The sequence below is a fragment of the Cricetulus griseus genome, chromosome 4, assembly GCF_003668045.3.
Source record: "Cricetulus griseus strain 17A/GY chromosome 4, alternate assembly CriGri-PICRH-1.0, whole genome shotgun sequence".
Lineage (NCBI taxonomy): Eukaryota > Metazoa > Chordata > Mammalia > Rodentia > Cricetidae > Cricetulus > Cricetulus griseus.
The window spans coordinates 185,263,761-185,280,065 of record NC_048597.1 but is presented as its reverse complement, the minus strand read 5'-3'; positions in this window follow the sequence as shown (position 1 = coordinate 185,280,065).

The window sequence follows — 16,305 nt, the reverse complement described above, 5'->3', positions numbered from 1 at the left end:
CATGGTATAAAAGGAGCAAATCCCAATGGCAGTAGAGTAACACCTGATGGGGAGAAGTCAGCCCTGTAAACTGCCTTTGGAAACAGGAAGGATCTGCACAGCAGTCCTGATCCATTCACACTCTTTGGAGCCCCTGACTTCAAGAGGCACTGAGTAAACAATGGGCTGCTGAACACCAAAGAGGTACCTTGGTGTGAGTGATAGGTGGAAGCTGGATGCATACATAATAAGGGTTGCTTAGCTAGATCTGTTTAGGTCAGAACCATGTCACCTTGGGGACCCACATCAACTCCTTATGGTGTTTGTTCTCTGCTCTACATTTCTTTTCCAGTTTGGTTTTTGTAGTAGTAGTGTTTTCTTAATGATTCCACACTGAATGCCTCACCACCTCTGATCACACCTCTTCCTACACTGACTTTAGCTGATGATGTCAGCTGTAGTCTAACTCTCTCCTATTCCATCTACCTTCACAACACTCCTCCCCTCAATGGTTCCTGTTTTACAGAATGCAGCTTCCCATGTGTCCATTAAGGGTCACAGTTACAGAAAAATACCAGAAATCCTCCAATACTCTGCTTTATTTTGCTGGGAGGTATTCTGAGAGCACCTGTTTATTCTGAAAATAGAAGGCAGTGGTCCTGATTATGGATACATGAAGTTTTCCCTAGTATTTCCATTTGGGAAAAAAAATTGTAAAAAAAAAAAAAAATAGCAACTGAAGAGGTTAAGAAGAGAGAGGTCTGAATTCCTCATCAGAGCTTAAAAAGGTTTCAGTCCACAACATCCAAGATTCGAAGCTACTGGGACAAAACTTGTCATGTCATTCAAAAAATTTTTTGGATCCTTGTGTCTCAGATGCTTGGCCATGCTGACCCTAAGTTTCTCTTGTGGTTGGTGCTTTTTGTCTCTACTTCAGCTCTACCTGCAGCATACGCTTTGCTGGTTGGTTGTGTTCAGAATGTGAGGCCTATTTCTATGAGAGCAAAGAGTATATTCTTTTTGGAATGCAGAAAGAATTAAAATCTGCAAAATGTGCAACAAATTTCAAATCCTGTTAAAATTATAAAATTCTAGACACAGTCTTTAAATTTCTCAGAATCTGAAGAAATGTCTTGTCAAGCAGCCACAGTTTCTAGATTCCTGTTTTTGCATTGGTCTTTCATGTTATGAACTTAGTCCTTTAGTTCAATTATTGAAATGTCTGCAGGAGATAAGGTTAATACCGCATGAAAAAAATGGACCGAGAAACAATGCTTGTTTATGCAAAACAAATGCAAAAAGTTATTAGCATATGTGTCAAAACTAGTGATAAAATTAATTTGAAATTTAATGGAGAAACATTGTGTATTAATAAGGAATTCAAACTTGGTGAAACACTACCAATTTGCAACAGGAACTTTAAAAGAAAGATAAACTTAATAGGGTTTATGGGAAGGATACTATTAATAAATTAGAGCCAAGGGCTGGCTATGTGACTCAGTGGGTAAAGGTATTTGCTGCTAAGTCTGTTAACATAAGTTAGATTCCCCAGATCCCACACGAGTAGGAGATAACTGACTCCTTCAAGTTATTTTCTGACTACTGTGCACATACATATACAGTAAAGGAATAAGGAAGTAAAGAAATGTTAAAAACAGACTTAGTAGCTTACATGTAATATATATTGGCTGTCATAGAAGATTCTCAAGGCTTCTTCTTAGTGCAACATTGTAAAATATCATTTTATTCAAAATTAGTAACAATCTGTTCAATATTTCTGGTGATCTGAAATCGATTAGCAGATATTTTGGATAAGTTGAGCATTCCCTATGCGGTTCAGTAATACATTGTCAGTAATAAGGTATGGTTGGGTGAGGGGGTGCCAATTCTATTTCTTTGGGGAGCTAATAGAGATGATCCTTCAGAAAGTAATTTATCATGTACCGATTGCATGTCTGCACCGAGGAAAATACTCTGTCTAAGAACCCACAGCTGGGTTCACACATATCCTTAAAGTAGATTGTAGTCATGCCAAATTCATCATTTTCCCAGAAAAGCAATTCATAATGAGTGTACTACTCAGGGGAAACTAGAGCTGAAAGCCTTCGCTTCTCACAGTCTCGAGTGCCAGCAGTTCTGAGGACTCAGCAGTTGGCTGAGGAAGTAGATGTGGCAAATTCACCATGGACCATGGTAAAAAGTCATGGGTGTGAAACATGACCACAAATCCCATACAGTGGAGACCCCAGCAAATTGAAGTGACAGTGTTCAAATTTCCTCTTCAAGCTGTAAGCCTTAGGTTGTTAGAGGGGCATCTCTGTACCTTCCTGGTTGAGAAATGTGTCTCTGGTCTCTGGATATGCTGTTTGTACACTAATGTGATGCTTTATACAAGACTGAGAAACTTGTGTGTGGGTGTGCATGGGGGTCTTTCTGGGTTAATTATGGAGCTGTGAATAACTAACTCACTGTCAGACCAATCATGTCTATGTGGGTTTAACAGGTACTGGCCTGTATGGAGGCTTAAAAACTTGCCTTTCCTAACATGTCTCTGTCAACAATCACTTTCTTTCCATTTCTAGTGCTAGTCTCTGTCTTCTCCTGTACTCCTTGCTAGCTTGTGAGATTTCTTAAAAGAGGTTCATCTCTATCACTGCAAAGCCAGGGTGATACATATATGTATTAGGTACAGATGATGGGGAAGATCCCCTGGTAGATTAAAATGGCTCTAATGTGTTACAATATGGCAACTTTCTGTGACTGACATTAATAATGAAATAGCGCTCAAAAGTTAATTTAAGATAAGGGGAGAAAAGGAGTGGGGAGGAGAACCTGAGGGAGCAGGAAGATTGAGTCAGGGAAAGAATAGAGGAGAGCAAGAAAAGAGATACCTTAATAGAGGGAGCCATTATTGGTTTAAAGAGAAATCTGGCACTAGGGAAATGTCCAGAGATCCACAAGGATGAACCCATCTAAGAATCTTAGCAAAAGTGGAGAGGCTACCTTAAATGCCCTTCCCCTATAATGAGATTGATGACTGCCTTAAATGCCATACTAGAGCCCTTATCCAGTAGCTGATGGAAGCAGAAGCAGACATCCATAGCTAAGCACTGAGCCGAACTCCTGGAATCCAGTGGTAGAGAAGGAGAAGGGATAATCAAAGGGGTCAATATCAGGCTGGAGAAACCCACAGAAACATCTGACCTGAGAAAGTGGAAGCTCAGTGACCACAGTTGGACAGCTGGGAAACCAGCATAGGATCAAACCAAGCCTCCTGAACGTGGGTATCAGTTAGGAGGCTTGGGCAGTCTATGGGGCCTCTAACAGTGGAATCAGTATTTATCCCTAGTGCACAATGGAATTTGGGAGTCCATTCCCCCTGAAGGGATACTTTCTCAGCCTAGATAGACAGTGGAGGGTGGAGGGCATAGGCCCTGCCCCAAATGATGTGACAGACTTTGATGATTCCCCATGGAAGGCCTCACCCTCCCTGGAGAGTGGATGGGGGAGTGAGATGAGGTGGGTCGGTGAGGGCCATGGGAGGCCGGGATGGAGAGGGAACTGGGATTGATAGGTAAAGTAAGATTGTTTCTAAATTAAATAAAAATATGTAATAAAAAGTTAATTTAAATAACAGGCAATGGTTGATGTTATGAATCTTAGCCAGAAAGAACAACTCAGACAGAGGAAATGCTGTGGAGTGAAATGACACCAGGTGATGAGTGGAGGCAAGGCCTTCATCTTTTGACTTGAGAAATGCTGGAAAGCTGTGCTGGGCTCTATGGAAGAAAGGAAACAAGGGGCTCTCCTCAGAAGTTCTCACCTCTGTTACAGAAGGGAAATGCAAATGAGTTATATTAGTTTTGAAAGTACATTCTGCCAAATCAATCTGTTTAAAGAGATGGCTTGTGTGAAAAGAAAGAGGATATGATGGCGAGAGCCAGGGCTGCTGATAATAGAGTAGAAATCAAGGAGTCACTTCAATTTTTGTTTATTATTATTATTATTATTATTATTATTATTATTTGTGTGTGTGTGTGTGTCCAATCATATTGTTCACTGAAATCTCTTTCTTGATAACTCTATTTGATCTTATAAAGCATGGGGAATATTGTTCTTTCTCCCACTCTTCATCCCTCAACAGCTGAAAAACTGTTGCCCAATAATTAGAATTGTGACTAGCAACTCTCGATGTTGCTAGTAAATTTTAAATAATTTTCATTCAAATCAAGGGTTTTAGCTAGTTAGATAGCCCATAAAATCTGTCTTCACCATCTCTGGTGACCATTCTGCACTGTTAAGCATGCAAGCACTGGGAGATGAAGTACTATGTTCTAACTCAGAAGCTTACAGTCATATGGGAAGAGGAAGACACAGATATGTTTCAGTGAAACATTAGAAGGTAAATTGAACTGTTCCTGTCTGAACACTGCTCAGTATTTTGGAATCTTTAAATCCTATCTCTCCAATTTGTGATCAGATTTTTTTATCTGAATGCTGGAGCTTGATTTTCACTCATCAATAAAGGCAAGGTGATACGACCTCAATTACAATCCTGAAGAGCTGTCTGCAGCATCTGATTGATGAGCATTGCTTAATTGCTTAGAAAAAAAGGTCTGGGCAATCTTTCTTGGTTTATACCTGAAAGAATAACTTGATAGGAAATTCATGGATGAAAGTGGGTAAAAGAAGCCACAAGAAGTCCTAAATGTACCCAGCATGCCCTTAAATTTAAATGATCATCCTTCAAATTTGTCCTTAAGACTACAGATTTACTCTTAGGACAATGCAAAATCATTTGTGTTTGGTACATAATGCCTTGCAGAGCCAACTTTTTTTCTGTTTGATATGAAATAGTCAACTACACATTGGACAGTGAGATGTTTTGTTGTTGTTGTTGGGGCATTTCTTAATTTATAAACTATAAAGATTTGCAAAATATCTACAACTGACAACTGATGTCAATTTCCCGGGAGAAATGGCAATTTATCTTCTTCCAAAATGGGTTAAATATGTTTGCAAGTCAGTAACCTTATGTTAATTTACCAGTTTGCAAAAGTATAACCATTCTCCTATTAATTCATAGCTGGACAGGTCTATATGGCAGTGGGCAACATGCTGCACCATTAGGTGCCTTGTGAAGGAGCTGTCTTCGGTGCTGATAAGAAGTGCTGCAATGATCTTCTATTGCTGTGATAAAACACCATGACTATAACAGCATGGGGCAGAAAGATGTATTTGTCTTATGTAGCCTGAATTAAAGTCTACTGAGAAAAGCCATAGCAGGAACTCAAAGAGGGCAGGAACCTGAAGGCAGGAGCTGATGGGGGAGTGATGGTTACTGGCTTGTTCATCATGGCTTGCTCAGCCTGCTTTCTTATAGAACCCAGGACAACCAGCCCAGAGGGACAAGGGGATAGGTTCTCCAAAATCAATTGCTAATTAAGAAATTTCCTACATGCTTGCCTATAGCCTGATCTTATGGAGACCTTTTTCTCTATTGCGGTTCCCTCCTCTCCAATGACTCTGGATTGGTTCAAGTTGACATTAAAACTAGCCAGTACGATCTTTCATGTCAGAATTATGGTGAACATGCCTTGCCTTTTGTCAATAAGGAACTCAGAGCAAGAACTTGGCTGCATGTTTTAACCATGCTCTGTCTCTAATCATATGTGGTTCTGTGAGTAGGGTAAAGAGGCTATGATCACTTAGCCATGGTGAAACTCATCCAAAAATTCAGCAGACATGAAAACAGTGATATGATTGATCTTCATGTGGACTTGACTCTCATATAGACTTGTCTTTTTTCTTCTTAAGACAATTCTCTCTGCTTTTAAAAATTCATTTTTTCTATTAAAGCACATTCTTAATCCTTCTTCTGTCCCACATGCCAACACATTTTTACTCTCAAAACCTTACAGATATCTCAGAAAAGTAGCAGACTCAGGGCACATCAGCTATTTGTATGGCATTAATCATGATTTTGCCCCACCCTGCAGTAGCCTGAGTAAGGCCAGAGTACCCTGAACACTCAGGGCAAAGAAAGGAGTTACTAAGTAGGACAGGAAAACTACACCTGGGAGATGAAGGTTTGATGATGAAATGTGTTTCACAAACCTGTCTCCTTCACTTCCAACTTTCAGACCAATAAATAAGATTATCACTAGTGACTAGTGGACACTTTATTCAAGGTGGTCACTCACAGGCATAGCACAGCTTAGAGTTGGTAGGTCTACACTGGAGAAATAGTTTCTTTTTTTTAAGATTTTATTTATTATGTATACAGTCTTCTGCCTGCATGCCAGCAGAGGGCATCAGATCTCATTCAAGGTGGTTGTGAGCCACCATGTGGTTGCTGGGAATTGAACTCAGGACCTCTGGAAGAATAGTCAGTGCTATTACCCGCTGAGCCATCTCTCCATTTTTCAATAAATATTCAGGAATGCTGGAAACTGAATAGGGAGGGTATGAATAAAAAGTAAGTAAAATGATATATTTGCATGGAAATGTCAAAATGAAAATCATTACTTTGGATAATTTTAAAAAATAATAAACACTAGAGCTAGAGAGATGGGCCAGTGGTTAAGAGTACTTCCTGCTTTTGCGGAAGACCTGAGTTCAGTTCCCCTCACTTATATCAGGCATCTCACAACTGTCTATAACTGTAGTACCAAAGAATCTAAAAGCCTTTTCTGCAATCCACAGGCACATTCACTTGCATGCACATACCCGCTCACAGACACACACATACAAACATAATTAAGAAGAAGAAGATAATTATTAAAAAATAAAAATTTTAAATGATAAAATGAAACACTTTAAAAAATAAAGCTGTGACAATGTCTACTGTACAATATGGAGAGCCTGTTCATGATGATATTTACTATGTTTATACTTCATTATTGAATGGTCTCTAAAGTGGAGAAGTGGTCATCTCATAATCACATTTTTCACTAGGAGATAATACTGGATAACTCATATTTGGAAATAGATGCTATCACTGTTAGAGCGGTGGTGCTGGGGAAGGTGTTTAATGGTATGTGGACACAGTTCCTTCCTTTCTACAATAGGAGGAACTATAGCACACTTCCCTATGCTACATACACATAGACCTTACTGTTGGGAGTGTGTCTGCAGCACAGCCAGCAAGTATGCCCTGGCAGCTACCAAATATACTTTATAAAGCTAGAGTCAAACAGCCTGAAGCTCAAAGCTAATATTGGATCCAGACCAAGAATAGAGAAGCTATTGGATCATCCTGCTATTCTTTTCCTTTTAGATTCAAGTTAGGGAAGGGGAGAAAAGAGTTAATGTGAATGGATGATCTGAGTATGAATTGTCTTGTGTTCTCTTAGTATACCAAATAGTCTTCAAAGGATAAGAGCCAATACCTCTTGTAATAAGTGCAAAGTGAAGAGGTCCAAACATCCCAGGACATTATGGGATGTTCTCTGTATCTCCTGGTAGAAGATCACTGGGATCTAAGTCCTGTGTAATCACAAGAAACAAAGTTGGAGGTCTGGGAAATATGAATAAATAAGTGAGACACTGAGCAGTAATGAGTGGAGTGAACCTTGTTTCCACTGATGGTTCCTAGACTGCCATTCTACCCCCTGGATGTGTCATAGTCACACACATAGTCCATAAGGTGCATCCTCAGCTATAAGACTCTATGCTGTCAAGATCTCTGCAATAAAGCTGCTCTTTCAGGTGGAGCAACCTGGATTCTGACATCATGTGACCTGTGTTATAAGGTATAGATCCAAGACCATACCTCCACTACTATAAAGTAGAATTCTGGATCTAAACTGAAAGTGTGTAATTGAGGGAGCACAAACTCATTCTTGGAATTGAGCTTACCTAAATTATAATGGGACAGTGTCTTTATCAGAGTAGAAGTTGTTCAATGAAATAAATGTCTAGACCAAGTAGCTGGAAATATTCTGGGAGTCTATAGTTGGGTCTCAGTTTCTGTAGGCTGGATATTTGGCAGTACCATGAACATATAGGACAGCTTTATGAATCTTATTAGGAAAGCTATTTATTTTTATTTCTTTGCTTATTTATTTCTTTACTTATTTATTTATTATTCTGGTGTTGAGGATTGAAGTTATAGCCTCACACATGCTAAGCAAGTATTCCACTACTGAGCTATATCCCTAGTCTGAAGCTGCTCTGGATCATCTCCTATTTCTTTTGCTTCTATACATTAAATAATATATTACATAATATATTAAATGAAATAACCTTCCCATTCATCCAGAAACAACTGAATCCAGTTCCCTTTTGCAGACATGTTGGTGAGATATTAAAACTTCGTGTTGTCTCTTGCCTGAATTAACAGGCCCTGTGAATTGTTGACTAATAATGTTGAAACTTTACTCAAGTGGTTGGTGTACAGGTTCAAGGAAATATCTTTGATAGGCTTGATGGGAGGAAAACAAAATGTCTTTCAATAAGATACCTTTATGTTGCCTTCAAACAAGAATGGGGTTTCTGCCCCTGTAAGTGTAGATGGAGTTATTTTGTGGTATTCAGAGGAAATAACTGAGTGCAGGTTATTGAATTGGACTGAAGTCTCTATAATTATAGAGACTAGGAGACTGAAATTAACACATATATTTCCTCCCATGACTAAGAACCCAACTGTGGCAGGGCCAATCTGCTTAAGTTGAGAATTAAACCTTACCTGAAGTCTTGTCATTCTTAATGATGAATTCCTTTGCTGGATGCTTACTTCTCCAGTATCTGCTACAAGAAGCAGGGATTTATTTATTTGATGGCATAGATAGTTTTAGAATTTCCCTTTAATTAGTAAGAAATTGCTTCTAGCTATTCATTGTCTCTCTGCTCTGTATCTTGAGACTCTGACAATAGTCATCTTATCTCACAGTGCCAATCACTTCTTCCCTTGAGCCTTTCGAACAGTCAGGATACTGTGTGTATTTCCTCCTGATGCTGTAACATTGAAATCTATAGCTGTGGTGGTGGTAATTTTGCCTCTGTGATACACCACAGGGTCTGTTTTGGCAAAGCATCAGTTGCTAGATCCTTATACATGTATACTATCCCACACAGAACCACCTCTTCAGAGCTCCCTTGGTACCAACTTTCAACAGTTAGATTCCCTGGGAAACAGACTATGAAACAGATAAGCACAGAGTATATTTTGGCTTGTATATATGAAAACCTGAATTTCAAAGTCTTTACAGCAGAGGTCTAAACAATCCTATAGGAAGTGCTGATTAGGACTCATGTATTGGAGAAATAGAGCCAGACATATGAACCCACACACTCATTAGTCATTGGCTATAGGCTGCCTAAAGGAGAGAGAATGACCACTCCCAACACATCCAGGCTGAGAAGCAGCATTCTCAGTGAGTGACTCAAAGTAAACTAGAGGGGACCAGCTTGCATGCTGGAAAGTAAGAAAGAGCAGTAACAATCTTGAAGGGATGTCCCTGTGTCACAACTTAGTGATACCGGGCTTCTCTGCAGTGACTCTGGGGGATGGGTGGGGAGAGGCTGGGCTGAAAATGATTGACACTATCATAACATGTTTAGAAAGTGGATGTCACTTGTCATGACTTTCTTCAAAAGCAGAGAAATTTACTCAAAGATAGTCACATATGCCTTTGAAAATATGGGGTTCTTAGGAGATTATCAGGTTGTGGTTCCTCAGTGAAAAATATTGTGTTTGCTGTGGTTATCTTTTGCTGTGGTTATATTTTGCATCTTTGAGGCAAAAACTGGCTGAGTGTGACTTAGTTTTGAACTGAAGAGACTTTGTATGTATATCCCAGTCATCCATAATAAAAGTATTACCAATTTCCAAACACCTGAATTGAATGCTTGATTTCTTCATCAGGGACTTGTATTAACTATCTTACATAGAATCTAGAATCTTTACTGAAAATTTTAAAGGATGTCTTGCTATTAGGCATTTTGAAATGTCTTTTGGGATTTACTTTAAAAGTACCTAGTAATTTAGAAAAATGATGAAATTGCCACTTTGTGTATTGACACTAATTTAAATTTTAGCAATGAGAGGCACACCCATTTTTTGCTTGAGTGCTTTGAAGCATAAATATCTGGCTTTCATCCAAGAGTCAGAATCATCTGAGGCTCCTTTGTGTAAAGAGAATTGCAGAGGACTTAATACTCTAAAGAGGAAGCCAGGAGGGGACAATGTAATTATGCAAGCCTTTAAGTTCTGTGCTGTGCAACATTCATTAAAATTTAAAATTCTTACTTTTACTATAGAACAGGCCACATCCAGAGTTGCACACAGGAAGGCAAGAGGCACCTTAGGAAGCCACATCAGAACCACGTACAGAACCCTGTGGTGATGGTTAAATGGATTTACAGTTTTCTTTTAAATCTTCATTTAATGTAACTCACTGTCCTAGTATCATTTTTTGTTGCTGTGATAAAATACCCTGACAAAAATCTTAGAGTACAAAGGGTTTTTCTGGCTTCCTAATCCTCAATTACAGCCATCACTGCAGGGAAATCAAGGCAGGAGTTCAAGGCAGAGAGTCATATCACATCTGAGAGTAGGGGTAGAGTCAATGCATGTTAAGCCTAGTGCTTAGCTTGCTTTCTCTACTCTTAGATGGGTTCAGAACCTAAGCAGGGCTGCCACCCATAATGGGCAGGTCTGCCTAAACCAATTAACAATCAAGGTAACCCCTCACAGACAAGCCCACAGGACACCCTGATCCAGACAGTCCCTCATTGATCCTCTTTGCCAGGTGATTCTAGATTTCGTGAAGCTGGTGATTAAAACCAGCCATCACATCCTTCTAGTCCCATTCTTGTTTAATCATTTTAGTATCTATCCGGCTATTGATTCTGTTTTTAGAAAGACACAAAACCATTAGCCTCCCTAAACTTTTGATGCCATGTGGGTTATCAAAGTTTCTGTTACAATAGCAAAACAATTGAAGCAGTCAGGTTTATAAAGAAAAAAGATTCCAGGCTGGTGAAATCCACAGAAACAACTGACCTAAGCAAGGGAAAACTCTTGGTCCCCAGAAACCAGCATGGGACTGATCTAGACCCCATGAATGTGGGTTTAAGTGAGGAGACCTTGGAAATCTATGGGCCCTCTTGTAATGGATCAGTACTTATCCCTAGCATAGGAATGGGCTTTGGGCAGGTATCTCACATGGAGAGATACTTCCTGAGCCTAGACACAAGGCGGTTGACCTAGGCCCTATCCCAAAGAATATGACAGACTTTGAAGACCCCCTATGGAAGGCCCCACCCTCTCTGGGGAAAGGGTATGGCATAGGTAAAGTGTTAGTTGGGGGGCCAGGGGAGGAGGAGAGGGAGAGGGACCTGGGATTGACATGTAAAATAATTCTTTCTAATTAAAGTAAAAAATTAATAAAAATTTTTAAAAAGGTCTGTTTTGGCTTATATCTTATGGCTATTTCAGTCTATGTCAGTTGTTCCCTTGGATTTGGGCCTATAAGAAAGTGTTTTGTGTCAGGAGGACACAGAGAAACACAGGGGGCAAAGACAGAGGAAGGTACTAGGCCTCATACTTCATGACCCTCTACTATACATCAACCTTTTCAGTAGTGTTACTCCAGGAACCAACCCTGTAACACATGGGCCTTGGGGACATTAGCATAAGCCATAGCATAGTAATTTATGCTCTTGGCATGTTCATCCCTGAACCTTTGTCACATCACACACATAGTTCTTTTGCCCATTCTTATTTAAGTGTTTTTTGAACAAATATAAATCTTCATCAACTATGTAAAGGCATTCTAGACTATTTGGACATTTGATCTTTAATTTTATCCTGTTTATTCATCATTTGCCTTGCCCCAACTTATCCAAACTCTACTCCCTCTCTATTCAACCCATGTGGCTCTTTTTTGGCTACGAGTAGTGCTAGCTCACCTTCCCATCTCCAGCTACCCCGTTTTTTTTTCCTCTGTAGTGCTTCAAGGACCCTACTTACAAAGTTACCTGGGCAACACGCTGGCTAATGTCACCTCTTCATGGAGCTTTCTCTTTCAGATGGACTTTGTAAAATCTCCTCTTCTCAACTCGGCCTTCCACCAGACAGGAAGTGCCTTTGAATCAACTACTTTCTGAGTCACCCCAAACTTTACTGTCAAACACATATTTGGTAAACTATTTTTCTATGTCACTAATATTTATGTTTAGAATAAATAATTTTGAGACTGAGTTTCACTGTGTAGCATAAAATGACTGCTCTTGAAATTACAGTCCTGCATCAGACTCTCATCACACCTGGGATTACAGGTGTGAGCTACCATGCATGGCAGGAATTCTATGTCATTGTATATATATTTGCATGCAAGTGTACATGCACACGTGTGTATTTACCTGTATGTAGAGGTCAAAGGTCACCCTTGAATGTTTCAGTTACTATCTTGTTTTGAAACAAGAACTCTCCCTTTCACCTAGAACTCAGCAGTTTTGTTAGGCTTACTGCCAATAAGCCCTAGGAAGAGAGTCCAATTCTCAACATCTCTCCAGCTTTGGAATTACAAGAGCACACCACCATGCTTGACCTTTTCATGTGGGTTTTGGAGATCTAAACTCAGGTCCTCGATGCTAGGACAGCAAGCACTTAACTGGCCAAGTACCTCCTCATCCAGGAAAAATTGTTTCAAAGTACCATAATATTTAGTGTATGGTCTTCAGTGTCAGGGTATTATTATAGAGGGAAGCAGAGACTTTCTTGTTGTGTTGCTGTAGGGATTCACTGTAATCTTAATTTCAGTAGAGTGTGCCTAAGTTAATGTCAATGTGGAAGAAAGGTCTGTCTACTGGAGAGATGACTCAGTAGATAGCAGAGGATCTGGGGTTTGCTTCCCAGCATCCACATGGCAGCTCATCACCATTTATAACTCCAGTTCCAGGGAGTTCAGTGCCCTCTTCTAACTTCAGCAGGCACGGCATACATGTGGTATACATGCATGCATGCAGGCAGGCAAAATGCCCATATATAAAAAGGAATAAATATTAAATTTTAAAGTAATAAATATCATGGAAGAATAAGGCCAACATATCTGTCTAGAATTCAGCAGGTAATAGAATAGTAAATAGAACATCTGAAAATCAGGAGATATAGTTGGGGCTCCCAGGTCAGGGTAAAGGTCAGAGTTGAGTCAGTCTCATATTCAACAAGCCCAAAGGCTGGGGCTTGGGCAAAGCAGCTGGTCTCTATTATGACTGGCTCCACCTCTTTGTCTCCCCTCTCTCCTGTGAAAATGAACTCTGAATTGACTTGAATGCTTTTGTTAAGAACCATAAAATCTGGGCATTGGTGGCGCAAGCCTTTAATCCCAGCACTTGGGAGGCAGAGGCTGGCGGATCTCTGTGAGTTCGAGACCAGCTTGGTCTACAAGAGCTAGTTCCAGGACAGCCTCCAAAGCCACAGAGAAACCCTGCCTCAAAAAAAACCAAAACAAACAAACAAACAAAAAACATAAAATCATGTCTTGACCTGAAAATGCTTCTATTCACTTCAGCTTATAATCTAACTGTGAATTGCTATCTTTTAAAAGGTTGATTAACTCTTTTAGTTCCCTAGGATTATCCAACTTGAATCACAGCAAGTAGTTCTCTTATGAAATGAATTTGTTAACAAAAAAATGATTTCTTATTTATCATTACTGCTAGTTTCAGAGTTTTCATATCTTAATCCAAATCTGGGTCTCAGAGTCAAAGAGGATATTGCTTATTAATTGCATGATCTAGCACAAATTTCCCAAAGCTCAACACCTCAGATTCTTTAATACAAATAATATAAAGATGAAAAATAAACTTAGAGTGGGAGTTATATAGTAAGCAATAATTAAATGTTATCATTAAGACCTCCCACAGCAACAGTCCAGTGTTTTAATCTTCAAGGTTTGCCTCCCTAAATCTTAATTCTTAGTCCCAAATTGCATTATGTAGTATGATTTGTGCTGTGAAATTAAACACGACAAAGGCAGAGACTATAGGGAAACTATTAAATAGCAATAACTGAGAAATAGATGACTACATGCTGGCTCTATTCCCTGACCCCCCAGCTTCCCTATCTCTCTGATGATTTTTGTCCTGACAAGAATGGCATTTTATTACGGATAAACTGAGGAACACGGTGTATGTATGTATGTAGTATGTATGTATGTATGTATGTATGTATGTATGTATGTATGTATGTATGTATGTATTTATTCATGTATAGAACCTAAAGGATGGCCACCACCACAGGTGCTGTTTATATTAGCTGCAAAGTGTATCTAGTGTGGATTATTGTGATCATTTAAGTTTCTGGAGTGTAACACATGCCCATTACATATCAGCTTTCTTTCCTAACCTGGTCGGGTGTCTCAAATGAATCTCGTGGTTAATTCTAGGATTCAGCAGGACTGTTGCTGAGGCAGCTGTGGTTTGTGATGGGATTGTAACAGAAGAAAATGGGGGGTGGGAGTGGAAACATAGTAACTGGGAAGGTGAAATCTCAGGAACCAGGAATGGAAACTGAAGGAGGAGTTCCTTCCATTTGCTCATCTAGAATGTCTGTATCCTTCATCTCATTCTTTAACTTAGAAGGCGCCTGAAGTCGCATCCTACAACTGCCTTGGTCTTGTTAGATAACCCATGTAATCTAGCTGCTCTGCTGTCCTAACTCTGTCCTAACAGCAACTAAGATTTTTCTGGGCTGGGCTATGTGTTAAGACACCATTGTAAGAACTCTGTATGCATTAGCTCATTTAAACCTTGAAGTTCCCTGAGTGTTTCTACCCCAGTGTCCTAAATGCATACGTTCAGGCAGAGGAGAAAGCTAGCCACTTTCTCAGGATCACACCGAGGGGTGTCTAAACTGGGATTACCATGCAGGAAATCTGTATCCAGGGCAGTCAGGAAGCAATCGACAATTAGTGCCTCCTCACCAAGTGCAACTTAACCTACATTTAAGACTGTCAAGATCCTAGCTTGGTTTCTCCACCCGTTGGTCCCTGTAATAAGCATTTCTCCCAAACCAATGGAGACACTCTTCCATCTTTGGACATAAACTGTGTGCCTCTGGTACTTGTGTTTCAGCTCAAAGGGTTTTTTTTGTTTGTTTTTTTGTTTCTGTTTTTTTTATTTTTGTTATTATATTGGTTGCTTTTTAAAATTAGTTTTTAAATTTTGACAGTTTCTCACTTGAGTACAATATAATGTTTTCATAAACCCCATTATCTCCCATTGCCTGCCCATTACCACTGACCCAGTTCTTCTTCCTAATCTAGTTCCCATCCTGCTCTCAAGTCTCTCTCTCTCTTTCTCTCTCTCTCTCTCTCTCTCTCTCTCTCTCTCTCTCTCTCTCTCTCTCTCTCTCTTTCTCTCTCTCTCTCTCTCTCTCGTGTGTGTGTGTGTGGTGTGTGTGTGTGTGTGTGTGTGTGTGTGTGTGCCCGTGTGGACACACACACACACACACACACACACACACACACACACACACACACACACTCATGGCATCTTGTGCTGAAATTCACAGCTGCTGTGTGTTCATAATTGTAACAACTATATTACATCCAGAACACAGAATTTCTTAGTACTCTCCTGATGTTTCTGCTAGTAGTCCTGTTACTCCATCTTCCAAAATGTCCCCTGGACCTAAGAGTAGATAATATAGATATCACATTTTGTACTGATAACAAAAGATTGTCAAATCAGTGACTCTGAAGCCATCAAGATGCTTTTGTTTTTGATACAGATTCTTACTTTGTTCCAGGCTTTCTCTGATGGAGGTCCCTATGCATACCAGCCTGGCTTTATACAATGATTCCCCTGCCTCATCCTCCCATGTTCCGGAATTATAGGTTGGTCCACCATGACCATATTTCACATTGCATCATCTCTGGATTGTTTGGGTCAAATTTACCCACTTCTGCCTTCTTTGAACCTTTGCTATTCAACTTATGAGTTTTTTTTTTTAATTAGTGAGCGTGTTCTTTTGCTTATATACTCATTCATTTAGCTAGTATGTATTGGGGAAATATGATGTGGCAAGCAATACGAATACTTAAAGCTAAATAGAAATGCCCCTTGCTTGTTGGCAGTTCACAGTCAAATTGAAAAGAAAGATATGTAGGTAAAATATTTCATGAAAGTGGTTATTGTGAGACTTTCTTAATGGAGATATATTCAAAGTACTGTAGGAGCACAGAGGGCAAAGTCCCAAAATCTAAGGCTAACCAAACTGAAGCTGAACTTTTTTAGGTCTAAAATACATTGGCATTTTATAGACATTCACAAGAGTTGTGGTAGGAAGGACAAGGGAAAGAACTGGGAACAAAA